This window comes from Haliotis asinina, chromosome 5 (genome assembly GCF_037392515.1).
Source record: "Haliotis asinina isolate JCU_RB_2024 chromosome 5, JCU_Hal_asi_v2, whole genome shotgun sequence".
Taxonomy (NCBI): Eukaryota; Metazoa; Mollusca; class Gastropoda; order Lepetellida; family Haliotidae; genus Haliotis; species Haliotis asinina.
Genome location: NC_090284.1, coordinates 53,729,204 through 53,756,811, shown reverse-complemented (window position 1 = coordinate 53,756,811; position 27,608 = coordinate 53,729,204). Strand labels below are relative to the sequence as shown.

The window sequence follows — 27,608 nt, the reverse complement described above, 5'->3', positions numbered from 1 at the left end:
TTTGTATCGAATGAAACGTTATTTTACAGCAACCATTCGCTCGCATTTCGACTTCCGTCACGGTGATTGATGTAGGTATTGTATTTTGATATGAAATTAAAATGTACCTGTACGCTAAGTCTGAAATGGTCATAATACTAATATGCAGGAAATCAACAAGTGAAATATTGATGAAATAATTAGTTCATGATAATAGTTGGAAAATACTACCAATCGACATATGTTCATAATCCAAATGTGTGTCTCTTTAGGTTTCAGGACGTTGTTAGAAGAATCATGGAAAAGTTCGGACTTATTTAAGGTAAAATGACTTTCTCCAACTTTTATTATTGCTCGACATGATAATATATTTAAAATACCTGCCATGCTTTCAGCACATCCTGCTAAAAGGTTATATAAATCTTAATGTAATTTCAATGCCTTTGAAACGTATATTGCATGGATTATCCTATTGTCTTAAAGTATATAATTTCAAAGTATCCATAAATGTTTTAGTATGAACCATTCTCAAACCCCCTTCTTCATAGTTGTTTTGACTATGTTTTATTTTATCATTATCAATCTAAAGCAAATTATGTTTTTCAAGGGAGGTGATATAGCCTGATGGTAGGTTGGGCAGAGAATCGTAAATATGAACCAATTTTATTATTGTTATTTTATCAATAAGTGTTACATTTCTTCTTCTCCAAGACTGCTAAGTCTTTTAATCTCATCCAGTCTTTTTCTGGTGTTGTTTACCCACTACCCTTCGTGATCTGGTGTAAATTAATACCTAGTACATCAAATACACCAACTACCCATCCAGCAGTCAGATCATTACATATCTTATCAATAGATTTAGCTTTTGATCCAATCCAGGTTGCTTTCGATTTATCTAAATTTTCTAAATTTTCAAACGTGATATTTTGTAAAAAGTTGTCAGTAGCAGAATACAATGTCTCTTCAGTCCCATTACGAAACAGTTCAGTATCATCAGCGTATTGTTCCAGGTTATATTCATTATCACTGATAACGTTAGCTTTGATGTTTTCATTATTTCTTATGATGCAACCGTAATATCTAGTAGAATTGACGTAGCACACTAATTTGCAGATTTGCGTGGTGCATAATTTGTACACCTAATAACCGATGGTTACTACAGCTCATTGACGCCAGGGATCCAGGGAAACCGGTTACCACAGTGTAGATGCTGGTATGTTCCAGACAAAGACATCCGGGGATACTTGAAGATCAGGACAGCTATATTTTCACAGTAAGTTCATATTTCCTTGCCTTGGAAAAAGAAAAGGGTAATAGTGATCACTCTTGTATATGTGCTTGTGTGTGTGCGTCTGTCTGTCTGTGTATGGTATGTGTGTCTATGTGTGTGTGTGTGTGTGCGTGCGTGTGCGTGTGTGAGTGAGTGTATGTGTACGTGCGTCCGTTTAATTTCAGTAATCAGCCCCAGTCCGAGTGAATCATGGTAGTCTAAAATAACTATGCGAAAGTCATGTGTTGGGGTAAACCACGCTTCCACCGGGCTAGGTTGTGTGAACACTTTATTATGATATTATGGCAACATCACGACAGTGGCGACTATTCTTATGACAAGGACGATGTAAGCTAAATACTTTGATTGTGAAGACAAGCACGAGCTATGTGGACTTGTTCTCAAGAATAGCATGATGAATATGTGTTGGTGGAATGTCATGAAAAAATAGCTGTGCTAGGAAAGGTGGCAAACGGTACGTCAGCAGCAGCAGATCTGTGCATTGGTATATTTATTGTATTGCAATAATGCGATACGTAGTGAGTGACACTAATTGTGCATGTTAATCCTATTTTCTACAACCCATGATTGTCGTAAGAGGCGACTAACGGGATCAGGTTCACTGACTTGCTTGACACATATAATTGGTTCTCAGTTGCGTAGATCGATGCTCATGCTGTTGATCACCGGATTGATCACCGGAATATTGCTGAGTGCGGCGTAAAACTAAACTCACTCACACCTTTCATTTCCGAACGCAGAGCCGATTGTACAAGTGTGATTATAAGAGATGTCTACATTAATCGAGACAAAGCCCTGCTGAGTGAAAAACAAAGCTTACTCAATACATGAATGAACTTGTCTACACATACGCGATACCCTATATCAAAACCATGAGTGATTAGATTATGCAGTTCATATGACTTCAAAAGACAGGGTCGAGTCGACCGTCCTGTATGTGGGAAAGAGCTACTCTCTGTTTAACGCGGACAGGTAAACGTCTAACAATACCTTGTATTGGGGGTTCAGGAACAACAATATCAAAACAGAGGTCAAGCCAAGAAAGCTATTTAGGTTAGATTATCTTATGAATCCATCTTATGAAGCTATACCATTAGCGCTATAAAGAGGTCTTGTGCATGGTTCACTTGTTCAAACCTGATGGAATAAACCATGACATAAAAGCTAGGAAGGGTGAACAGAGGAAGGGTGGTGAAATTAAATCATGTTTCTGTGTCATTTATCACGTTAACATTATACTGGAGTTGAATATGAATGAATCACTGGCTGACACTAACAATATTTACGTAAGGAGTGTGCATTGAAGTGCGTTCTTTGGTGAAAAACAACGCTGATTATGAAAATCATGTTAAACTATTAACTTTAATGTTCTGTTCGCAAAACTTTACTGCATTGTAGTACTTCGATTAAGCATTCTACATTATGGCTCTATATTATTTTATTTATCTGTATAGACCCGTGAAGGTCCCGGGGTAGAATAGGCCCTCAGCAACCCATGCTTGCCATAAAAGGTGACTATGCTTGTCGTAAGAGGCGACTAACGGGATCGGGTGGTGAGACGAGCTGACTTGGTTGACACATGTCATCGGTTCCCAATTGCGCAGATCGACGCTCATGTTAATTCTTTGAATGTCATTTAGAAGTGAAAATACATAAGAATGAAGATTTTTATGGATATCAACTTCTTTATGTGAGAACACAAGGTGATGAAGGAGTAAGCATTAACTCCGAAACGTTGTGTTCTCACATAAAGAAGTTGATATCCATAAAAATCTTCATTCTGACGCTCATGTTGTTGATCACTGGATTGTCTGGTCCAGACTCGATTATTTACAGACCGTCGCCATATAGCTGGAATATTGCTAAGTGCGATGTAAAACTATATTCACTCACTCACTCACTCACTCACTCACTCACTCATTTATCTGTATAGACAATGGGGTCTGGCAACAGGCGCTCGTGTCACTGCGAGGATTTAAATAGGAAAATTTTGAGATGACCCCCGACTTGAAACGCTCCACGGCACAATATATCTAGACAAGGCCGGACACTTCGGTGTACCCAAACCAGCATGCTTTGCCGACCGCTACGCTACAATCGCATGTAATCGATTAAAACTTCACCTAAACACAATCAGGGGTGATTGGCCTATCGATCACTACTCATGACACCTACCAATTCTTTATTGATATTTCTACAAGTCGATTGAAAGCCAATTTTGACCCTCAACTAAACGATCTTGACACAAATGGCGGACGATGGCAAGGACATGAGGCTGCATTCTCATTGGTCGATGCTTGATATCGTCCGCCATTTGTGTCAAGATCGGTTAGTTGATGGTCAAAATTGGCTTGTGTCCGGCCTTGTCTAGATATATTGTACTGTGAATCGTTTCAAATAGGGGCTCATCTCAACATTTTCAAATTTAAAAAAAAAATCTTTAATCCTCCCAATGACACGAGTGCCTGTGGGTCAGGCTGCCTGGAAGTGTGGTGTAAGTGAGAAAATAATGTCGCACACAGAGAGCTATAGGCAGAAACCTTGGACAGAAACCTTCCAGTCAATATATCACGATATATTTACTGCAATATCTCTAAAAACGTTTGCAATCCATCGCAATACGAAAATCGGGGCTATGTCCAGCACTACGGCTTTGCACTTCGTCCAGTATGGTCATGTGTCAAACTATTCCTTTGAAGTCAGTAAACTGCGCTTGCAATCCGTGTTCCACGTGGGTTATGCAAACGAGAACTTTAGGTTCAGCGATGCTGAGTCACCCGCCGTGCTAGCTGCTTGAACTGGGCCATGGTAGGAATAGTTATCTGCATGTTATCAAACGTTTATATTTTCACGGAATATGTTTTGCTTGCCGACAAGGTAACACCCTGACCTCACTGCTTAGACTGTTTCATCGATATCTGGAACATCTGATGTCATTTGGAGGTTCGTGACTCTATTATCGACATACTGTCTCTTATGAACAGCATTAAACTTTTCATATTACTCAACACCCCTTTATCCAAATGCAAGGGATGATATCATAATGCAAAACGTCCGTCATGCTCATTGACGCCAGGGCTTCGGGTTGTTGTTGAAACCGGTTATCACTGTGTAGATGCTGGTATGTTCTAGACAGAGACATCAGGACAGCTATATTTTCACAGTAAGTTCACATTTCCCTGCCTTGGGGGGTAGGGGGTGGGTTGTGTTTGATTTCAGTAATCAGCCCCAGTCTGAGTGAACCATGGTGGTCTAAAATAACTATGCGAAAGTCATGCATTGGGCTAAACCACGCTTACACAGGGATAGGTTGTGTGGACACGTAGCTATTGTGTGAACACTTTATCATGATATTATGGCAACATCACGACAGTGGCGACTATTTTTATGACAAGGACGATGTAAGCTAAATACGGTGATTGTAAAGACAAGCACGAGTTATATGGACATGTTCTCAAGAATAGCATGATGAATATGTGTTGGTGGAATGTCGGGGTTCCTCAATTCATAGAAAAGCTATACTAGGAAAGGTGACAAACCGTACGTTTATTGGCAGCAGATCTGTGTATTGGCGTATTTATTGTATCGAAATAATGCGATTCGTAGTGAGTGGCACTAATTGTGCATGTTAATCCTATTTTCTACATCATAAGTCTCTGAACATATAAGTTATGGTCCCGATAACAGATAAAATTAGGCCGCATTATCATGGATTCTATTTTTTCTTGCACACAACTGCTAATGTTACAATGCGCAGTTCTTTCATTGAATGACGAGGAAAAACATCTCTGTAAAGCAGTGTCATTTATTAATATTGCTGTCGCACTTAAAGAGAGAGAGAGAGATTCTTTATTTCCTCTATACGGTCATCCGAAGGTCAAACATATTATAATTATACATGTAAATACAAGAAAGGGGCAAAGTTAGTGTAGATGTATACAAGCATTGTAGTCGAGATGGTTACCTAAAGCTACAATTTACATAAGAACAAGGATTTACTTTTGTATACAATTAATGTATGCAAGAAACATCCGAAAATGGACACACTTCATTATACATCAGCAAAGATCAATCAGTGTGGCGCTGTAGGAGGTGTCGTCTTATCTGGTGAATGTAGAAGGAAATCTTATATAAAGAATAATTGTTTCCCATGTCTCTCAATCAACATTATCAATACAGACAGTTTTACCTCCAAATAGAAAAGACAGCACATTGAGTCATTCTGTGATTCAAAGGCAACATAGGTTTCCACATCAAGAATGTCAATCATAATCGCAAAAAATCGTTTCTCTTAATGCCAAGTCGTTCGCAATGTAGGGGTGTATGAAAATCATAGTCACAGGTATATTTGTTACACAGGTTGCACTCTTTAGATATTTTGCCACGTGATGAGATTTTAATACAGGTTTGGAGGGCAGATTTATCAGTGGGATGTAGGTATGCCATTTGCCGTAGACTATGATAGTTTAACTTGCTGTGCAGCCGTGCATAAAGCGTCATGTTTGTATTAATTGAGGTTTGCATAACCCATCTGTATTCTTCACAGCTATGTTCATGTGTATTTACAACTTTTCGCCATTCGTACTTTGATGGGAATACACCCTCTTTAATATATTTCTCTATGTGAACATGTGAGTTATATTTGTGGTGAATTGATAAGAGGTCATCACAGATTGAAGGGGATTGTGTACATGAGCCTATTGCTGCTGCACAAAATATGTTTTTAGCAAAAGTATCACAAGAAACCTTTGCATAGACGTCCGAGAAAGATGAGTTTACATTTGTCGATGTAACCAATAAGGGACCACAACCCCAAATTTGCAATGGTAGAGTCTGTTGGCGATCTTTTATCAAGTCCCTGCACGATACCAGCAAAGTATCGTTGTGTAAGTGCAAGTGCATCGGCTTGTTAACCTCTAATGTTAGGTAATATTTCATCACAACCACTTGCTGTTAGTATCATACTCAGCCAGATCTTGACACATGCGAATGGGTGGAGTTGAGAGTGATGAAGTCCCTCTGATCGTGGGGAGTTTATGTTCTGTCTTGCTTTCTGACAATACATATTGATTCTTGTTTTTGCTGAGAGATTATTAATTAGGAGAACACCCCCATATGTTGTTGATTCGGACTGGGGGATAGGTGAATGAGTAGAATATGTGCCTTTTCTTTTGCTGAAGACAGTTATAGCATTTAGGTTGTAGGTCAGACGCCATTTGGACGAAACGGTGTCCACTGATGTTTGTAAACCTTTAGGTGATGTACTAACAAGCGTGGTATCGTCAGCAAGCAAGATTGCTGGAACATGCATACCGTATACACAAATACCACAACTGGTTTCTCTGAGAGAAGTGATAAGGTCATTTATAAAAAAATAAGGAAGAACCAAGCTGAAAGGACTCTTCCTTGACCAACACATTGCCTGACACAGTAAGTGTCTAATCTCGCACCCTGGTAACAAACAAAAGATTCGCTGTGAGTATAACAGTGATGTAAAAGATTCCAGATATTACCGTTTATACCAATTTCATGTAGTTTTACAAGACACTATTATGGATGACAACTTCTTTAATTCTTTTAACACGACGTTTCAAGGCTAATTCTTGCCCCTTCGTCAGGTGGATAATGAGCATAGGCAACATTGCAGAATATATATAGGTATACATGAAGCCAGAGCGGTAAGATGTATATACAAGCACTTAAATGTAATTAGGTATGTACAATCACAGAGGGGAGATGAAAGGGGGAATGTTATAACAGTACATGGTTGTTTACACGGCTGATAGATTGAGAGTCTATGAGGCCTTGTTGACACACCAGGCAGAGGGTAGGTACACGCCTTGATCTCTGTTGATCTGAGGTTCTAATCTTCTGATGTTGATTGCTTCCCAAAGCTTCCTTCTTCGCCAATCACTGATGTTGGAAGCCAGGATCTCTGTGTTTTTCCAGTTGATGGAGTGGCTTGGATATTTGACAATGTGTTCAGAGAGGGAAGATTTCAGATCTAATTTTCTTACTGAAGTTTTGTGCTCTTTGAGTCTGATGTTGAATGGTCTGCAGGTTTCACCTATTTAGCTGCTACCGCAATCACAGTTTATCTTGTAGATGCAGCCTCTGGGGTTGGGGTTGGTTTGATCACTGCCACCTCTTCCATTTGCTCTAAGGATGTTTTATAAGAATAAAAGGTCACATCAACACTGGCAGTTTTTTCTGAGGAGTCGACTGATTTGATGACTTATCTTGCCTTGGTATGGAATGTTGACTCGGATGGGTGCAGGCTCAGGTTTAGGGAGGCGGTCGTTCTGATGCTGGAGAGTTGTGGCTATAGTTTGGTCAACGTGTTGTTTAGGGTATCCATTGAGGGTGATGAAAGTTCTCTTGAGGTGGTCAATTTCGTCTTGGAGGTGGGCTGGGTCAGAAATGGCTTTGGCACGTCTGGCTAGGGTGGAGACTATGGCTTGCTTTATTTGTGGATGGTGGTTGGATAGGTAGTGGATATACTGGTCAGTGTGGGTGGGCTTTCGATAGACAGTGGGAACGATTCTTTCAGATGAGTTGTCAAGGGATACGTCTAAGAATGGCAGCTTGTGTTGGGCTTCTACTTCCATCGTGAACTGGATGCGGACATGTTGTTTGTTAAGGTGGTCAAGGAGTTCTGCAGGGTTCTGGTTGGGATCAAGGATAATGAAAGTGTCATCAACTTTTTTCTATACCAACATAACGGTTGGAATGGCGATGTAGATAGGGCAGATTCTTCAAAGCTGGTCATGAAGATTTCAGTTATCAGCGGAGAGAGAGGTGAGCCCATGGGTAGGCCATGGATCTGCTGGTAGATGTTGTTCTGCCATGTGAAGTACGAGGTCTGGAAACAGCTAGACACAAGGTTGATGATACTGTTAATGCTGAGTTTGGTGTCAAGAGTGTCAATACAACGAGTTAACTTAGCACGGGGAGCATCAAGAGCTTCAGGTAGAGGGATGTTTGTGAACAAGTCAACAACATCATAGCTGACCATACAGTCAGATAACTTAGCGTCCAAGAGTTTTTGCACAAAGGAAGAGGAGTCACTGATGAAGGATTTACCTTCCTTCCCCAAAGGGGCAAGCACTCTGGCTAAGAATTGGGCAGTGTTATAGAAGACAGACCCTCTGGAACACACAAGGATTCTAGTTTTTACAGGTTGTTTGTGAATCTTAACGGTTGCACGAGCATATGGAGATTGGCAGTTGATAGGATTTAACTTATTATACACAGTGTCATTAATCTGGTTGCTGTCATGGAGAGTCTTGAGAGTTTTCTTGTGCTGGCGTTCAAGTTTGGCGGTGGGATCTTTGGGCAGGATCTTGTAAGTCGAAGTGTCACTGAGAGTTTTGTTCACAAGGTCATGGAAATCAGGAGTCTCCATGATAACGACTGCCTTGCCCTTGTCTGCCTCGGTGATGGTGATGTTCTTGTCGTTGCGGAGCTCGTTGACTTTTTCTCTTTAAGAATTAAAGAAGTTGTCATCCATAATAGTGTCTTGTATTACCTCACCAACTTCTAAATGCCTTTGAAGAATTTCTTCATGTAGTTTGTAAAATATTCCATCGTGCCAGATTCTGTCAAAGGCCTTTCGTTGTCGAGAAAGGCGGAGAAAGCAGCACAGTCTCTATGCAGAGTCTCTATGCATATGCATATGCTGAATACTTTCTATGAGTGTGAAAGCTGACATAATGGCTTCATGTTGGCGTCATGAAAGTCAAACTCTAATGTATCCGGAAAGTTTTGCCTTGATTTTGCTAATTTATGTTCGATTCTTTCAAGAAGGAGCTTTTCAAAACGTTTACCCAGACAGAAATTTAGTGGGTCACTTTTGTCTTTTTTCCTTTATATCTTGGTATAACCTTACCGAGTCTATACTCCTTTGGGGCATATTGAGAGATAGTGATACCATAGAATAGTTTGTACAGATGACTGATGATAAAGTCACCTGCAAAGATGTTTTTCATATGTAATTGTATCGGGGCCAGGTGATTTGTTCTTACTAAGTGATGTAATGACATCTTTGGAGTGCGCATGCGTCAGGTGTGGACGTGCCCACGACGAGGTCTCCGCAAATCTGCCGAAAAGCATTTTCAAAATACACTGACAAATACATTAATGGAACGTAGGTCTGAGCAACTGCTGCAAGTATGTCTTAGCTCTCAAGAATCTATTCTAATAGAGATTTCTTAGTTTATTTTGCAATTCGCAGTGAGTGCCACGAATTGCAGGTGAATTTTGTGACAATAGGAGAATCGCTTGATATGTGGCGAGCTCGTATCGGCAACGTTGTACAGGGAAGAAAGGCGAAGGTTCATATTTCGATACTGAGAATTCGTGGGACAATAACTGTGCGGAATATGAAGTTGCTGACGATTTTGTTTGTTATGGTGTACTTTGATACGCAGACACGCATGTCTAACGATGACTTTTGTGGACAGTATGCTGACATGCCATTCGTAACATCGGAGAAGAACCCTGACCTGTTTGATCAGAACCTCGTCATTCCACGTTTTTTTGAACGACGTGGTGATGTGGAACTTAACCCAGGACCGGCAAGCAAACAACGTGATACATGTAAACGGCAGACACAGCTTTCTTTCGGTGAAGGGAACTCCGACGAAGAAACAATATCGGACGTAATTAAAATGATGAGAGACGAATTTAGCGAGGTAAAAAGGATGTTTAGCGAGTTTTGCCGAGAGCTGAAAGATGACATGAGCCAACTACGTGAGGAAAACAATGAGCTGAGGGAACGGGTACTGAAATAGCACTGGACAGTCAAGAGGCCGAGAGCAGGAGGTCAAACGTTATCTTCAAGGTATCGAGAGTCAGGCAGACGAGACTTCGGACGATACAGAACGGCTTGTGAGGAAATTTCTTGGTGAGAGTGCCGGTATTTGTGACGCTGACGACATATTGATAGAGCGCGCCCACCGGCTAAAACCGAGGGGTCGGAAGAAGCCCATCATTGTCAAGTTTTCTATGCATAAGGACAAGAAACGTGTTGTCGAGGAAGCTAGGCGATCCCTGAAGGTATTGATGATGTGCGTCTATCGCAGAATTACACAGAGAGAGTACGGAAAGTTAGGAAGCAGCTGATTCCACGGATGGTGAAAGCGCATGAAGATGGGAAAACAGCTTACTGCTAGACACATATTAGATGATCCTGCGCACTAAACGCATTTGTGACAAGAGAGGCGGTACAACGAATTGGGCGAGTACACTTGGCTGCTCCAGGTAGCTTGACGATTATGCACGTGCGATACATGCTAACCGTTACATGAAATTCACACCGCTACTGTTTAGCACCTGTCTCGCTACTGTGTAGCACCATTCTCGCTACTGTTTTACACCTGTCTCAATACTGTCAAACAGATTTCAGTTGTATGTTGGTGCCCATTGTAAAAAATATGACAGAAATTTGGAAACATTGTTTGAATACTAACCATTTCTCTGGAACCGGTTTTATAAATTTCCAAGACATGTATTCCCAGTCGATCACCAGCGGAATTATGGACGAAAATCAGCCGTACAGGGAAATGGGAACAAAAGTATGGGATAAAAATATTTCCCCCTTGCTACTCTGATTTAGCCACCACCATTCAGTAACAGATAACTTTTCACATATTAAAAAGTTAAATGAAACACAATAAACTATATGAAGTTATTATCTATTTAATATTTAGCAGACGAAAAGTCAACTTTACCCATTAAAACAACACCGCATATTCCTTCGAATGATAAGACTGCATTTTCAGGCACAAGATACTGATATTCCATGTTAACCTTTAGTTAAGACGAAGACAAATATACATATGGAAATTAATTAAGCAACACCAAATTCAAAGACACATAAAAACTTAACAAAGTTTAACGAAGTAATTTTGATGATTGATTATTCAATTTTGATGTATTGACATACAACATGAGCTTTTCATGGGTTGATATGACGCGCGTGAAGCTTGCACAGCGCACGTGCATTGCTTTAACCTCAACTTTCGAAAAATGCACTTTTTCCCTGGGGTGTTTACAAGCGCAGGTTGTCGATTGCATTCGGTTTTTCATTCATTTCAATGTCATGGCACGTAGGAAATTATCAGAGGCCACTCGTTGGCAAATAATCGGCATGAGGAATGCTGGTATGTCTCTAAGACAAATCGGGACTCAAATCGGACGACATCATTCCATAATTTCAAAACTTTTGAAAAAATACCGGGCCACTAATGAAGTTAAAGACCTGCCTAGACCAGGAAGACCCAGGAAGACCACAGTCCGGGAGGACAGAGCTTTACTGAGACTTGTACGGCGCAGGTCCTTCGACTCGAGCTCTCGGTTGAGACAGGAGTGGCTTCCAGGGAGACCCATCTCGAACAGGACTGTTCGGAATCGTCTGAAAGCTGCAGGATACCGGGCAAGGAGGCCAATCAAGCGACCCAGACTGTCTCCAGCCCATAAGGCAGCCCGACTGGCCTGGTGTAATGACCGTTTGCACTGGAACATTGCCTCTTGGAGGAAGGTCCATTTCTCAGATGAGAGCCGGTTCTTGCTGCACATGGTGGACGGTCGTACTCGGGTCTGGAGGCAGAGGAACACAGCAATGGCTCCACGGAACATCCAGGAGACTGTGGCCTTTGGGGGAGGTTCCGTTATGGTATGGGGGTGCATTTCCATGAACTGCAAGTTGGATATCATTACCATCCGTGGCAACCTTAACGGTGTTCGTTACCAACAGGAGGTTCTTGACAGGGCTGTGGTACCTCATTTTGAGAACCATCCTCTGGCAACGAGACCCATATTTATGGACGACAATGCTAGACCTCACAGGGCGCATGCTGTAAATGATTTTTTGCGGCAAAATGCAATTGACAGAATTCCATGGCCTGCCATGAGCCCTGACCTCAACCCCATTGAACATTTGTGGGACTTTATTGGCCGTCGTGTGAGGCAGAGAGACCCACCAGTCCATAATCTCAACGAATTGACGGCTGCCCTGCATGAGGAGTGGAACAGGATCCCCCAGAATCAGATCCGGAGACTCATCCAAGGAATGAGGAGGCGTCTGGAATCGGTGGTGCGTGCGCAGGGAGGACACACTAGATATTGATGAAAGTCGGTGTGCAGACTCTCAGATGACTGTTCTTTCTTTCCATGTGACATTTGTGTTAATACACCTGACAACAACGTCTGTGGATGAATAGTAAATTGTGTCCATTTTTTCATGAATTTAAGACAGTTTTAAGAATTTGGATTTCGTTGCAATAAAGCAAAGTCTTGATACTTTTTCCCTTTAAGTTGTTTGTCAGAGATCGTCTGTTGAATAAAAAAGTGTCAAACTATATCAACCCGGCATATTTTGATTGTCAGAACACTTCAAAGTTGCTCCAATAGAAAAAATTGGGGTGTTGCTTGATTAATTTCCAGGTGTATAGATGATTGGGGCATTGACAAGCATTTTAGATATTCAACAATTTTGTTTAAAAAACCCAGGAAAATGTCATTTGCTTCGTGAAATGGATCGGTGGTCCTAAACATATTTGCTCAGTATATTGTGTTGATTCAATTCGTTGGAATTGTACCTGTTCCCAAATCGAGCGTGCTATAACAATTCATGCGTGAAACGCACGGGAAAAATGAACTTCTCGATTTTTATCAGACAACCTGTCTCCCTCTTGTCTCAAGTGGATCGTTCTGCGGGGCGTTCCCAAGTATGCAAATTGGGGTCATTTGTCAGGTCGTGGATCATCTATGTGTTTACCAGTATGTGTCATTACGACAAGCCTATGATCGAGAACGATGTCTTCAATGGTGAAGTGAGACATATCGGCTCACGAAGCGGACAGAGGACAGAAAAGTCAGATGGATGGTCGAGTACCCAGTCACCGCGTGGTGCGAGACATTCTCCCTAGAGGGTCGGCCGTGGTGATATAAATGGGAGTCACAGTGACATTAGGGTCAGGTTGACCTCGCATAATCGAGCGAACACTTCATCGCAGGCTTTTTGTTCTTCCTTTAAGTTGAAAACATGCACTTGGAATGCTCAAGGAATACATTCTCATTTAACGGATAGCGATTTCATTGATTTCTGTAAGTCTTTTGATTTAAGTTGTCTAATTGAAACTATGTAGTATAATGTTGAGAAAATCAAGGATTTGTTTAATTCTTCGTTTGTTTTGCAGCTCCAGCTAAACGTCAAGCAAATCTTGGCCGTTATTCAGGTGGCGTTGCTATTTACGTTCGGAAGTGTTATGCTAAGTTTTTCTGTAGGATCTACTCTCATTGGGAGAACTGCGTATTTTTGAAAGTTGATTTAGGAGCAAGCTCTCCAGTAATATTCGGATCTGTTTATATACATGATGAAAACACAATTGTTAGATAAATTTAAAAATCTATCATATGTCTGTATAAGGAGACGTCTCTAGTAGTCTAAAAAGGTCATTAAGTTCCTTTGCTTTCCGTGCAAAGCATGCTTTGGGCACATGAAGACTCACTTTTCTCAAAATCCACTTTCTCTGTTATACACTTTCTGTGTACAAGAAAAGAAATCTGTTACTTCCTCAATGTGATAAAAATCAAAATGGCAAGGAGAAGACTTTCTGAAGCCATGAGGTGGCAGATTGTTGGCATGCACGCAACGGGCATGTCCTTCAAAGCCATTGGACGACAACTGGGGTATTGTCACTCAGTAATCAGTCGGCTTGTTCGAAAACATCAAGCTACTGGACATTAAAAGATCGTCCAAGGTCTGGACAACCCAGAAAGACAACACCTCGAAATGACCGCAATCTGGCACGTCTGGTAAGGCGAGAACCCTTTGCAACAAGTACGGTTTTGAAACACCTATGGTTACCCCCCACAACTCTATCCACCAGAACAGTCAGAAGACGCCTTAGGGCACTTGATATGAGGTCCAGAAGAGTAACCAAACGTCCTACTCTATCTGATCGTCATAAACGACATCGCCTGCAGTGGTGTATGGGTCGTCAACAGTGGAACGTGAGGTCATGGAGGAGGGTTCACTGGTCAGACGATAGCAGGTTCCTCCTCCACGTCACAGATGGTCGCATGAGAGTCTGGAGGCATAGAAACACAGCTTACGTGCCCAGAAATGTTCATCCTACTGTTCCTTATGGTGGAGGATCAGTTATGGTCTGGGGTTGCCTCTCCCATGACTGTAAATTGCAAATGGTGACTGTCCATGGAAATCTCAATGGTCAACAGTACATCCAGGATATTCTCCGTCCAGTTGTTGTATCTCATTTTGATAATCATCCGTTGGCTACACGCCCGTTATTCATGGATGACAATGCCAGGCCACATCGTTCACGTGCAGTGACGGCATATCTTCAGAATGAGGCTATCACCACATTACCATGGCCAGCTATGAGCCCGAATTTTAATCCTTTAGAGCCTATCTGGGACTTTCTTGGACGTCGTGTTAGGTTGAGGCAACCTCCTGTGCAGAATCTTGCACAACTGGAAGCTGCTTTACATGATGAATGGCAGCGATTGATACGTGATCGCATCAGGAGGTTTACCAGCAGTATGAGGAGAAGAGTGCAAGCTGTCATCCAAGCACGTGGTGGATACACAAAATACTGATGCTAAACTTTTGAGATGGTAACAAATGACCTTTCCTGATTGTTAATTTGTCAGACAGTTGGCCATTGATGTTGCCTCAACCATACGTTTTCATTGTTTAATTTCAGTAATTTCAGCAAGAAAACAGTGTTGTCAAATTATCATTTGTCTTTCAAATTAATAATCAGGAATTCACTCAATTTTACTCTTTTTCATTTTCCAAAAGGTGGTACAATTCACAGTCAATGATTTTACATTGTCAACAAAATAGTACAAAAGTTATACCAAGTTTTGTTTCTCATCATTAGGAAAATAGGGGGGTTGCTTAATTAAACTCCAGGTGTATATTTTACCTCAACACTCAAACTTTAACGGTATTGGGGAGCTAGATACCCAGCTATTTAATATAACACCTGGTTGTACGGTAGTTCCTGAAATAATTCTGACTGGTGACTTTAATGCTCGGACGGGGAACGGGGAAGATTTCATAACTGAAGACGATTCTGACTTCGATAGGTTGAATCTACCTGATCTGTATTCTATAGATGTTCTCCGCATTACACGTAACTCACAAGACTCCATAGTTAACAAATTTAGGTTGTCTCTGTTAGAGTTGTGCAAAGTGTGGGGATTGTGTATTGTAATTGGACGCATGCCAGGTGATGTGGTAGGGAACATGACTTATGTCCGTAGCAAAGGTACAAGTCTAGTTGATTATGTAATAGTGTCTGGTAACTTGTTTAAGAATGTTTCAGATTTATACGTTGTCTCCCGCACTGATTCCGACCACCTACCTGTCGGAGTCGATCTTCATTTTAACAAGGTTGTTAGTGCTCCCCGTGACACAGGTAAAGACACCACCACTGTACCTTTAACTAGATACAAGTACAACGATAGTGGTCTAAACCTGTTTCTTAAGAATATTACTGAAGATTACGTCAGTAAGAATATTCAGGCTTTTCTAGACATAGTTGAAATAGATACTGATAGTGCAATAGATAAGTTAGGTGATCTATTTTATTTCATAGGGTCACATTTTCAGATCAGATTATTAGCCTCCAGAGCGAAAGTTCGAACCCAATATGTTTCGTTTGACACCGAGTGTCAGCAGGCGAAACAAATTAAGTATCAGCTTCTTAATCAACAAAGGAACTTAAAACATTAACGAGTATCTCAACTCCAGGAGATACTATCTTGAAATTTGTATCTCCAAACAAAAATTACATAAGAATAAAGTCATGGAAAACATGGAAAATGCCATAAATGTCAAGGATTGTAAAGCATTTTGGAACTGTATCAAAAGAATGTTAGGTAATGGAAAATCCGCTTCAAATATCTCAATGGAATCGTGGGATGAATATTTTACAAACTTGTTGAATCCTTATGTAACAACTACCGATGATGAGTTTAATTCTGTTGTAAGGGATTTTATTATGAACCGCTCAATAATCGACAGCGCTTTCTGTAACATTACTGATCCACTATCTGATAACATCACCCAAAATGAAATAGAGAACGTTTTAATGTCTCTTAAGAATAATAAGGCTCCGGGCCCTGGTGGAATACCTTCAGACTTTTTCAAGAATGCAGCATTTATCATACCTTACTTAGAAATCCTGTTTAACGTAACATTGGATAATGGTATTTTTTCCAAGTAAATGGAATGTGGTCATGATAATTCCTTTATATAAGAAAGGACCAGCAGATGACCCGAATAATTAGAGGGGTATCTCTTTACTTAATGTAATGGGGAAAATATTTACATCAACTCTTGAAGCAAGACTTAAGCTTTGGTTGGAGGTAAATGAGGTAATATGTGAGTCACAGTCAGGCTTCAGAAAGGATCATTCAACGTTTGATAATATTTTTTTGTTGCAATCCCTATGCCAGAAGTATTTGAGGAAGCCTAAGCACCGATTTTACGCAGCCTTTATAGATTTTCGTAAGGCCTTCGACCTGGTAGACAGGTATAACCTATTGTATTTATTGCGTAAACGAGGTGTTCGTGGTAAGTTCTTTTATACTTTGAATAGTACGTATAACCAGGTGAAAACCTTATTAGATCCGGTAATAGTAGATAGTTGTGTTTGAGACATCCTCTGGTGTACGGAATGGATGCATGCTTAGTCCTGTACTGCCCATCTTCTTTATTAAAGAAACTTTCTAACGAATTTACACAGCTAGGATTAAGGGGTATACATGTGACCGGAAGTATTAAAGAAATTATTATGTTAATGTTTGCTGATGACATCTCTTTGATTGATTCAACTCAGAGAAAACTCAATGCCCTTGCTAATTATTGCAGAAAATGGGGACTTGAGGTTAATTTAGAAAAGTTCAATATTATTGTTTTTAGGAATGGAGGTTACCTGAAATTAGTCGAAATGTGGTATTAAAGGGGATCTGAAATGCAGACTTACTATAAATATCTTGGAATTGTATTTTCGTCTAGACTGTGTTGGTCCAAAGCCTGTGAAACCTTAGCTCTACAAGCCACTAAAGCGCTTTTTCCAATACAGAAAATTTGGCGAAAATACCGAACTATCTCCTTAATAGTGTTCTAACGATTTTTGACTCTAAAATCATTCCCTTTTTATTGTATGGGTCAAAGATTTGGGGCTTCACATAGAAAGGTGTAATTAAGAGAGTACAAGGAAATTTCTTTAAGACCTTTATAAGTATCAGTAAAACTGTTTCCACAAATGCCATTCTTGGTGAGACAGGCAAATACCCGCTTTGTGTTAAATATTATACTCGCTGTATCAAGTACTGGTGTCGACTATTATACATGGAACATACAACATATCCAAAAGCCTGTTATGAGATGCTCAAGACATACGACAAAAATGGGAAAATTCACAAGTTAGATTATTACTTTGGTACACTGGTTTCTCATATGTGTGGGTCGCCCATGATTGTGGTCACGCTGACATATTTATTAAGTAGTTTCAACAACGTTGTGAAGATATCCAGTTTCAAAAATTATTCCATCATACTATCATGCTAATCCATCACGGGCTAAATATTATCAGATACTGACGTCAACTCACTATGAACACATACTATCGTTAAGTATTTATTTGAAATGAAACTTGCCAATTTGAGTATATTGGCAGTACACAACCCCCCACTCTTTGTATACAGCTGTGCACTGTTTCTTTTGTATATTTAATGTACTTTAGGTCATGCGGCCTTCACACTGAAATAAATTGCCATTGTCATTGTCATTGTCATTGTCATTGTCATTGTCATTGTAATGACATCTTAAACTTCTAAATGCCTTTCCCACCTCTTTGTCATAATCAAGACGGGGGTTTTCTTTATATCAGTAACCTCTTTAGATACATCATCTTTAAAGTCAGAATCAAATTTGTCTGACTCGTGTGGTTGAGCTAAATCTTAGAAATATTTCCCCCATATCCTACAAATGTCAAGAGGTGTTGATCCACACTCTTTCCCATAGGTAAGCACAGGGAGATTAGTAACAGTTGCTCTGTCTTCGAACAGTTTTATAAAAAGAATTTACATCCATTTCAGCTGAAACTTCGATTTCTTTCAACATATCATTACTACTGAGCCTTTTGGATTTTCGGAAAAGAAGCCGAAAGTTTTTCATCTGAACGTGATTGAAATTCGGATCATGAAGCTTATCAATGTTTACTCATTCTCGTCAAGCAACACGCATGCGGTAGTGAGCATCATTTAACATATCTGATTTCCAAAATGTTTTTTGAGTATGGCTTATAACTGCTATGTGGTTAGGCAGTTGTAATCATATCATTATACGTATGATATTCGTTTACAAGGGGAGAATAATGATATTGTATGTAATATTCAACTGAATATTGATAGGAGTCTATCATTTTATTGGCCTTTCCCCACTTGGAAATACCGTAATAATCTCCATCATAGTACTGTTTAGCTACGGGGAAGTCGATTGATATTAGGCAGGGTAGGTGGTCTGAAACAGTGTAAGGACATGCATCAACGATTTGAACATCACTAATATAGTGACTTATACATGACGAGGCAAGTATCTAGTCAATCATGCTGTGGTGTAAATTGTCCTTTATTCTATAGGTATATGTTGGTATGTTAAATCTGGTTGTGCTTAGGGCGTTCACTAGGTTTCTCTCCGATAATGAATTTTTCATAATTGCATCTTTTTCTGAAAGAAGAGACCTATAGACGTCAGAGTTAAAGTCAACAAGTATAACTGCTGTACTTATCTCAGACAGGTAGTCATACACATCAAGAATTTCATTGAGAGCATTGTGGTACTCCGCACATAGTGCATTGATTGACGGCAAGCAATTACATAAACATCACAACAGCCTTGTCTGACAAGTTTAACTGCTACTGTGTAATCCAAGTGAACTGTTGGAGATTCCGCCCTCCACGGAGAGTGAGTGTTAACTAAAATAGCTAGTCCGTGCGATCCACGGGAGCACGACGACCTAGGTTTCATACAGTTATATGTCACCAGATTGACGTTACTAAGAGAGTGTAGATGACGTACCTTGTCTGGGGGGAGCCAGTGTTCTTGTAAGGCCACTACATCTACATTCTGAGATGTTATCTGATTAATGTATTCAGTACCATGCAGAACACCGCGCACATTCCATGTTAATAACGAGAGAGACGTGATAGCGACTATAAACTTCATAAATATTTGGTCCTCGCTATTGCAGGGATTAAATATGACAGTTAGTAGCTGTTGTGGTTGTTACCACTGTCGCTGTACGTCCTATTCCTGAATATATAGTCTCAAGCACCTGCCACCTGGAGGCCAGAAATCTCTAACACCTGACACACAGTCTTCATAGTCATCGAGGTCAAGATTGACTTGCACTATATAGGTGTCAGGGTAGTTATTACGAAAGTTTTTCTTCATCAATCTCACAAACGTGACTCAAACATTTTGATCACGGGTATGGTCACAGATTAAATCTTTAACAAATGATTGTTCCGCACTACATAGCACAAGACGTTTCGTATTTACTCTGGGAACACCCTGTAGTACGTAATACTGGTTAGAGAGCGATCTGATAGCGATGAGGCACATCATTGGCAGTGTTCTTTGAATTCCGTGAAGAGGGGTGGGTGACTTTCTGCCAGGAGTTGGTGTCGTCTACTTGTTGTGAGCGTAAAGCAGGAAAGTCGATGTCGGAGTCGTAGATGGGGTCGATATCAGCATATTTAGCTGCAGAGACTCTGCTGGTGTCCATAATATTGTTGTTCTCAAAATGCTGTCCTGATAACACTGCGATACGGCGTGGTTCGCTGGATTCTGTCAACGTTGTGTCTCTCCGTGGCGCTGTCTGTGACGTTGACACATCGTGCGTTTTCTTTCTTTGCTGTAATGGGGCTTTGGGATTGTCATCAGATCTGTTCATATCCTCAGAAAGTGCTCTTAATTTAGTTTCAATTGTCTTTAGTTTCGTATCAGCTGAGAAGTTCAGACGTTTATTTTCCAAGTGCAGGATATGATCTCGATAAGACAAGTTTTGCTGATTTGACAACTGATTTGACTCATCATTTCTGTCGTTCTCTCTTCTGATTCGGTTAGTTCCTTATCTTTTTGTTGAATAGTCTCGTGCAAGCGTCTCATCTCTTCTTTAAGTTTCTTTTCAAGTTTCTCAAATCGTTCCTCAAATAACTTTTGTCCATCATTTACAACTTGCTTTAGTTGAACAATATGGCTGAGCATCAGTGATATAGAGTCATTTTGCTCACCTTGCGTAGTTGATGTGGTGGTAGATGACGACATGGTGTCGGACGTGGTAGCATGTTTGCTGACGTTGGCAGTCGATGGTGTTGATAGCGTAGACTCAGGCGTTGGAGTTGAGATCGACAGATGTCGAACACTAGCTCTGCTTAGTACTTTGTTCTGGAGTAAATATTCAGTAATAGTGCCTTCAATAAAGTGATAGAGATAATACACATCTTGTGCGCACTTGTAGAACACTGAAGTGCTCCCTGTGTTTTCTTGTACCTAACAAGAAAGTCGACACGCGTGTGCTTTCCATAGTCATATAGGCTTTCTCTTATGTCATTTATCTCTTTGATGTTGTGATCATATATGTCTTGTATACTATCAATGGAGGCGACTTTGTATTTTGACCCAATCTTTCTTTTGATTTCTAAACAGATGGGCACCCATGGCGAGCCACCTCCTCGTGGTGGGTGCTGGGTAATGCTAAGAGCTCGCCATCACCTCCGTGTGGATCCGGAGGCATATTTGGTCCACCAATCCGTTGGCCGTGGGTTGCGGCCCTGTGTCGGTGGAGGAAGGGATCCTGGTGGTTGAGGGTAACAGGAGCGTTGGACCGTGTTCCTGTTGCTCAACACACCACTTTGGCCCTGACTTCACCTAGACGGGTGGTAGAACTGGCCCGGTTCTATCAATCGGCTGGTCACGCCATGCCCTGTGCGTAGTTTTTGTATTTGCACATATTGTATTGTTGGGTCTTGGACTTTCTGATTTTCAATGTACAGAGTATTTATATATCAATTTGCCTCGAGTCCTACGCCAGAAGGCGGTGGCTCATGGGCCAATCTGGAGATGCTGACCTCTGAATAATGCATGTCTCCGATTTCTTGTCTAGGGCCGAACCAGTCTGACATTAAATTGGTAGATGAATACAGCTATTCATGTCATATTCTCTGGAGTATAACACCCGTGTATCCCTGGTGTCAGCATCTTGGAGATCCGGTGCATATGGACATCGTCCTTGTAGACACTCCGTGGTGGGTGGGGAGCACGGGTGCTGAATACTTTTCCTTTCACCATGTCACAACAACTATCTGGTTCATCTAGAAATGTAAAGAAGAGGCGTTATGACACAGTTGACGAATCTTCAAAAACTATTACTCCAAATGATGACGCCTGGCCTCGTTTCCTTGTAGTTGAGGCTGTTGACTTTCTCCCGATAACATTAAACCCTTTCGCCATTTCTAAGGCCGTATCCGGGATCTGTGGTGAAGTTAAGAATGTCACCCGTCTCCCCAGTGGTTCACTTCTGGTTGAATGTGCTCACAAACAGAGGACAAGCGGAGGAATAGCTCTTCCTCCCATTCACGAGCGAGATCTCCAACTGAGCCACCATGACTCACTTGTCTGATATAATTCAATGGAATTGCAGAGGATTAAAGAGTAACTTCAACGAAATACAATTACTCATTCAAGATCTTAAACCGTCAGCATTATGTCTTCAAGAGACATATCTTAAAAATACTGATACCTTCACCTTAAGACGATTTAGTGATTACCATTCCTTCTCTCCTCCTGGCACTAAAGCTACTGGAGGTGCTTCTATTTTGGTACATCAGAGTGTCATTCACAGCCCCGTTACCCTAAATACGGATCTTCAAGCTGTTGCTATTCGTCTGACACTGCACATTGCTCTGACACTGTGCAGCTTGTATATTCCTCCCTCTTCCAATATTCAACTAAGAGATCTTCAAAATCTGTACGATCAGCTTCCGAAGCCATGTCTCATCATGGGTGATCTTAACGGACACAACACGCTATGGGGAAGTGTCCATACTAATAGCAAAGGTAACATTCTTGAAGACTTTATTTCAGATAATAACCTGTGTATATTTAACGATGATTCAGCCACTTATTTACATCCAGCTACGGGAGCATATTCTTCCCTGGATCTGTCATTCTCTGATTCCAACTTATATAATGAATTTGAATGGATGGTTCATGATGACCTCTGTGGGAGTGACCACTTCCCCACCATTCTTAAAACAATTAACCCTCGTGATGATCCACCTTCGTCAAGAAGAAACTTTGCCAGGGCTGACTGGTTATCATTTGAGGCCATGTGTATTGAAAACTTAAAACATGACGCATTTGTGAACAGCGAAGATCCTATACAATTGTTTTCCGATATAATCAATGCCATTGCTGACCAAACGATACCCCAATCCTCTGTAATTCCACATATTCGTAAACCATGGTTTACTAATGACTGTAAACAGGCCAGGAAGAGTAGGAAGAAAGCAGAAAAATATTTTCGCCGCCATCCTACAGTTCATAATTTAGATAAAGTAAAAATTGTAAATGCCAAGGCTCGACGCACGTTTAAACTAAATAAGCGTCAGTCTTGGAGGAACTGTATTTCTAACATTAATTCACGTACACCTATTTCAAAGGTGTGGAACATGATTCAACGAATAAAAGGCAAAGGTTCCAAATCTACTGTCCATCATCTGCGGGATGGTGACAGTTACTTAACTGATAAACAGGACATTGCCAACAAGCTTGGTGACACTCTCTCCAAACATTCTTCCTCGTCTAATTACGTACCGGAATTCCAAAAATATCTGAAACAACAGGAGAAGAAGAAAATAAATTTTACCTCAGACAATGGTGAGGACTATAATGAATTATTCTCATTACATGAGCTCCACACTGCCCTTGAGCAAGCTCATGATACAGCAGCAGGAGCCGATAACATACACTATCAACTCTTGAAACATTTACCGGAATCATGTTTGGAAACACTTTTAAATATTTTTGATTCAATATGGACTTCAGGGAATTTCCCATCTTCCTGGCGTAATGCCATTGTCGTCCCGATTCCAAAACCTGGACGAGATCATACTGATCCATCTAATTACAGACCAATCTCTTTAACGAGTTGTGTGTGTAAAACCATGGAGCGAATGGTAAATAATCGATTAACTTGGTATCTTGAAACCAACCAACTTATCACAGATATTCAATGTGGCTTTAGGAAACATCGTAGTACCATTGATCATTTGGTACGATTAGAATCCTTTGTTAAGAATGCTCTCATAAATAAACAACATGCAGTATCGATATTCTTTGATCTCGAAAAAGCCTACGATACAACTTGGAAGCATGGCATTCTCAAGATTTACACGATTTTGGTTTAAGAGGCCGTTTGCCTCAATTTATCTCCAACTTTTTAAATGACAGGCAATTTCAAGTCCGCGTGGGCTCTACCCTGTCTGATTATTACAGTCAGGATCAGGGTGTCCCGCAAGGTAGTATTTTGTCTGTCACATTGTTTAGTATAAAGATCAATAGTTTATCCAAGGTTTTAAATGATTCAATAGATGGATCACTCTTCGTGGATGATTTTAATATTTCTTGTCGCGGAAAAAATATGCATACTATTGAGCGGCAACTGCAGATATGTTTAAATAAAATAGATAAGTGGTGTCTTGAAAACGGCTTTAAATTTTCTAAATCAAAAACCAATTGTATACACTTTTGCCGTCAATACAAACCCCATAAAGATCCAGAACTGTTTTAAGTGGCACCCCCATCAAAGTTGTCAAGGAAGCTAAGTTCTTAGGTCTCATTTTCGATTCACATTTGACGTTTTTGCCTCATATTAAATATCTAAAAGCAAAATGCCTGAAGGCACTAGATTTATTAAAGGTTGTTTCTAATTCAAAATGGGGAGGGGATCAAACTACCCTCCTTCACTTATATAGATCGTTGGTACGATCGAAACTTGATTATGGCTCCATCGTCTATGGTGGAGCCTGTCAGAGCAACCTAAAATTACTTGATTCCGTCCACCACCAGGGCCTAAGACTTTGTCTTGGGTCTTTTCGAACTTCTCCTGTTGACAGTCTGTACTTTGAGGCCGATGAACCGTCTCTTAACCACCGCCGTATAAAGCTCTCTTTACAATATATTACCAAATTATGTTCTACTGAGTCAAATCCTGCATTTAACTGTGTCTTTAACCCTCTTTATGAGGATTTGTATAACAGAAAGTCTTCTCTTGTCCCGCCTCTTGGGCTCAGAATTAAGCCATTTGTTGCTGCTGCTGGTATTGAGCTGGACAATATAGCTCCTTCCAGACTTCTTTCTTCTCCTCCATGGCAGTTGGTGAAACCACAAGTCGACCTAACATTGACCTCATTTAAAAAATCAGAAACCAATGGCTTACAATATAAACAAGAATATTATCAACTTAAAAACAAATATACCAATTACAAATTCATATTTACAGATGGATCCAAGGACGGTGGCACAGTGGCTTGTGCCACTGTCATTGGATCCAGGACAATATCTTCTAGAATACCAGATAAAAGCTCTATTTTTACTGCAGAAGCAAACGCGATATTAACGGCTCTTAAGCATATTCAACGATATCCTAAACATAAACAGTGTGTAATCTATTCTGATTCTCTTTCTTGCCTTCAGGCTATAATAAATGTGTCTTGTAAACATCCACTTTTAATTGAGATTATTGAATTGTATAATGATCTTGCTACTGGCCAATGCGACATCGTCTTTTGTTGGTGTGTTGGTGTGGGTGGTAAATTCTATAACATCTTGGTATCAATGTATGATAGGTTGTCAGCCTGTGTTAGAACATCTAAAGGTCTGTCAAGCTATTTTGATTGTAGTATAGGTACTAGGCAGGGCTGCATCCTCAGTCCCCAACTGTTTATTATCTTCATTAATCAGCTCATGCAAAGTATGGAGCAATTTGGCGGCCGTGGTGTATTTATTTCGCCTAACGTTAATAACCTATATGCTCTAATGTTTGCGGATGATGTTTCCTCAGTCTCAGATACAGCATTCCAGCTACAGAAGAAGATTCATGGCCTTGAGAATTTTTGTCGAGTCACTGGTATGAAGGCCAATATTGATAAGACTAAGGTTATTGTGTTCAGAAATAGTGGGCCCCTTAGACAGTATGAAAAGTGGTTTCTTTTAGGGCAAAAGCTGGAAGTTGTTTCATACTACAGGTATTTGGGTATCGTGTTTACTCCTAGGTTAGTGTGGACTAAAGCTCACACTACTCTTGCATCACAAGCCAATAAAGCCGTTATGGCTATCTTTAGATTCCAAAAACGTGTAGGTTTTCTGTCATGTGCAGATCTTTTTAGAATATTTGATGCTATGGTAAAACCGATTCTCTGCTACGGTTCAGAAATTTGGGGTGTTACCCACTGTAAAATCATCGAACAAATACAGATAAAAACATGTAAATATTTCTTAAAAGTTGGTAAAAATACTTGCAACAACATGGCACTAGGTGAATGTGGCAGATTCCCTCTTCAGCTTACTTATATGTCAAAGGCAGTTAAATATTGGTGTAGACTTTTAACTCTCCCAAGTTGTAGGTTGCCCCACCAGTGTTATTTAATGCTAAAGTCACTAGATGAATCTGGACGAACGACTTGGGCATCTCATATCAAGAATATATTATATAGACTTGGGTTTGGCTTTGTCTGGATTGCACAGGATATTGGTAATATTGATGTATTCATGTCTGTTTTTAAACTAAGACTATCTGATAATCTTTCACAAGACTGGTTCTCATCGCTACATAATACAACCAAGTGTTCTAATTATATACTCTTTAAGTCCACCTTGAATGTCGAATCTTATCTCTCTATAGATATTGCCCCATATTTGAGAAATTCTTTAACAAAATTTAGATGCGGCAAATATAAACTTTGTTCTGAGACTGGCAGATACAACAATATCCCTTATGATTCAAGATTCTGTCACTTTTGCTATCAAAAGAATTTGTATGTAATTGAAGATGAAATACATGTTTTACTTTATTGTAAAGCCTACCTAGACATAAGAAAAAAGTTTCTGGATAAATATTTGAAACACCCTATATCACAACACAGTTTTATAAACATTATGACCTCAAAAAATATAGATGTTATAAAAAACTTATGCCTATTTTTATATAATGTTGGGAAAATAAGAGATTCTGATGTATTTAGATAAACGCATGTAAATTCTAATTATACCTATGTTTGTATTTTGGGCCACTGGCCTATTACTGAATAAAATGTCTGTCTGTCTGTCTGTCTGTCTGTCTGTCTGTCTGTCTGTCTGCTGGTATTGAGCTGGACAATATAGCTCCTTCCAGACTTCTTTCTTCTCCTCCATGGCAGTTGGTGAAACCACAAGTCGACCTAACATTGACCTCATTTAAAAAATCAGAAACCAATGGCTTACAATATAAACAAGAATATTATCAACTTAAAAACAAATATACCAATTACAAATTCATATTTACAGATGGATCCAAGGACGGTGGCACAGTGGCTTGTGCCACTGTCATTGGATCCAGGACAATATCTTCTAGAATACCAGATAAAAGCTCTATTTTTACTGCAGAAGCAAACGCGATATTAACGGCTCTTAAGCATATTCAACGATATCCTAAACATAAACAGTGTGTAATCTATTCTGATTCTCTTTCTTGCCTTCAGGCTATAATAAATGTGTCTTGTAAACATCCACTTTTAATTGAGATTATTGAATTGTATAATGATCTTGCTACTGGCCAATGCGACATCGTCTTTTGTTGGTTGCCCAGCCACGTGGGCATTTCTGGAAATACAATGGCCGATCTTGCTGCCAAGGCAGCACTCAACAAATCTATTACACCACTTCTTATCCCTTACTCTGATTTCAAAGCTTGCATTAGAACTTACATCCGTGATCTGATGCAGAAAAAGTGGGACACCCAAGTGGGAAGAAATAAATTACACGCCATAAAACCGTATATTGGATATACCCACTTGGGTTGTCAGTCGAGATTTGAAGAGGTCATCATGCGACGATGTCGTATTGGCCACACAAGGTATACCCATGCATACCTGTTGAAAGGTGAAGATCCTCCGTTTTGTATCCCTTGTGATGAGAGAGTTACAGTCAAGCATATCCTGCTTGACTGTGTTGAACTATCCATCACAAGGGATA

General features: G+C 40.2%; 2 protein-coding genes across 5 annotated transcripts in view; both read left to right on the top strand.

Moving 5' to 3' along the window:
* The window catches only part of LOC137284830 (caspase-7-like), a 654,824-nt gene that overhangs the window by 271,766 nt on the left and 355,450 nt on the right, over nt 1-27,608 (top strand). The gene's annotated exons all lie outside the window — the stretch shown is intronic.
* The window catches only part of LOC137284816 (uncharacterized), a 59,710-nt gene continuing 36,126 nt past the window's right edge, over nt 4,025-27,608 (top strand). The window contains exon 1 of one of the 3 annotated variants that reach the window (XM_067816812.1): nt 4,025-4,078. The gene's annotated coding sequence lies outside the window, so the exon portion shown is untranslated. Of the gene's footprint in view, nt 4,079-4,366; nt 4,434-27,608 lie in introns of those variants that run through there. The other 2 variants (XM_067816810.1, XM_067816811.1) reach the window with 2 other exon arrangements.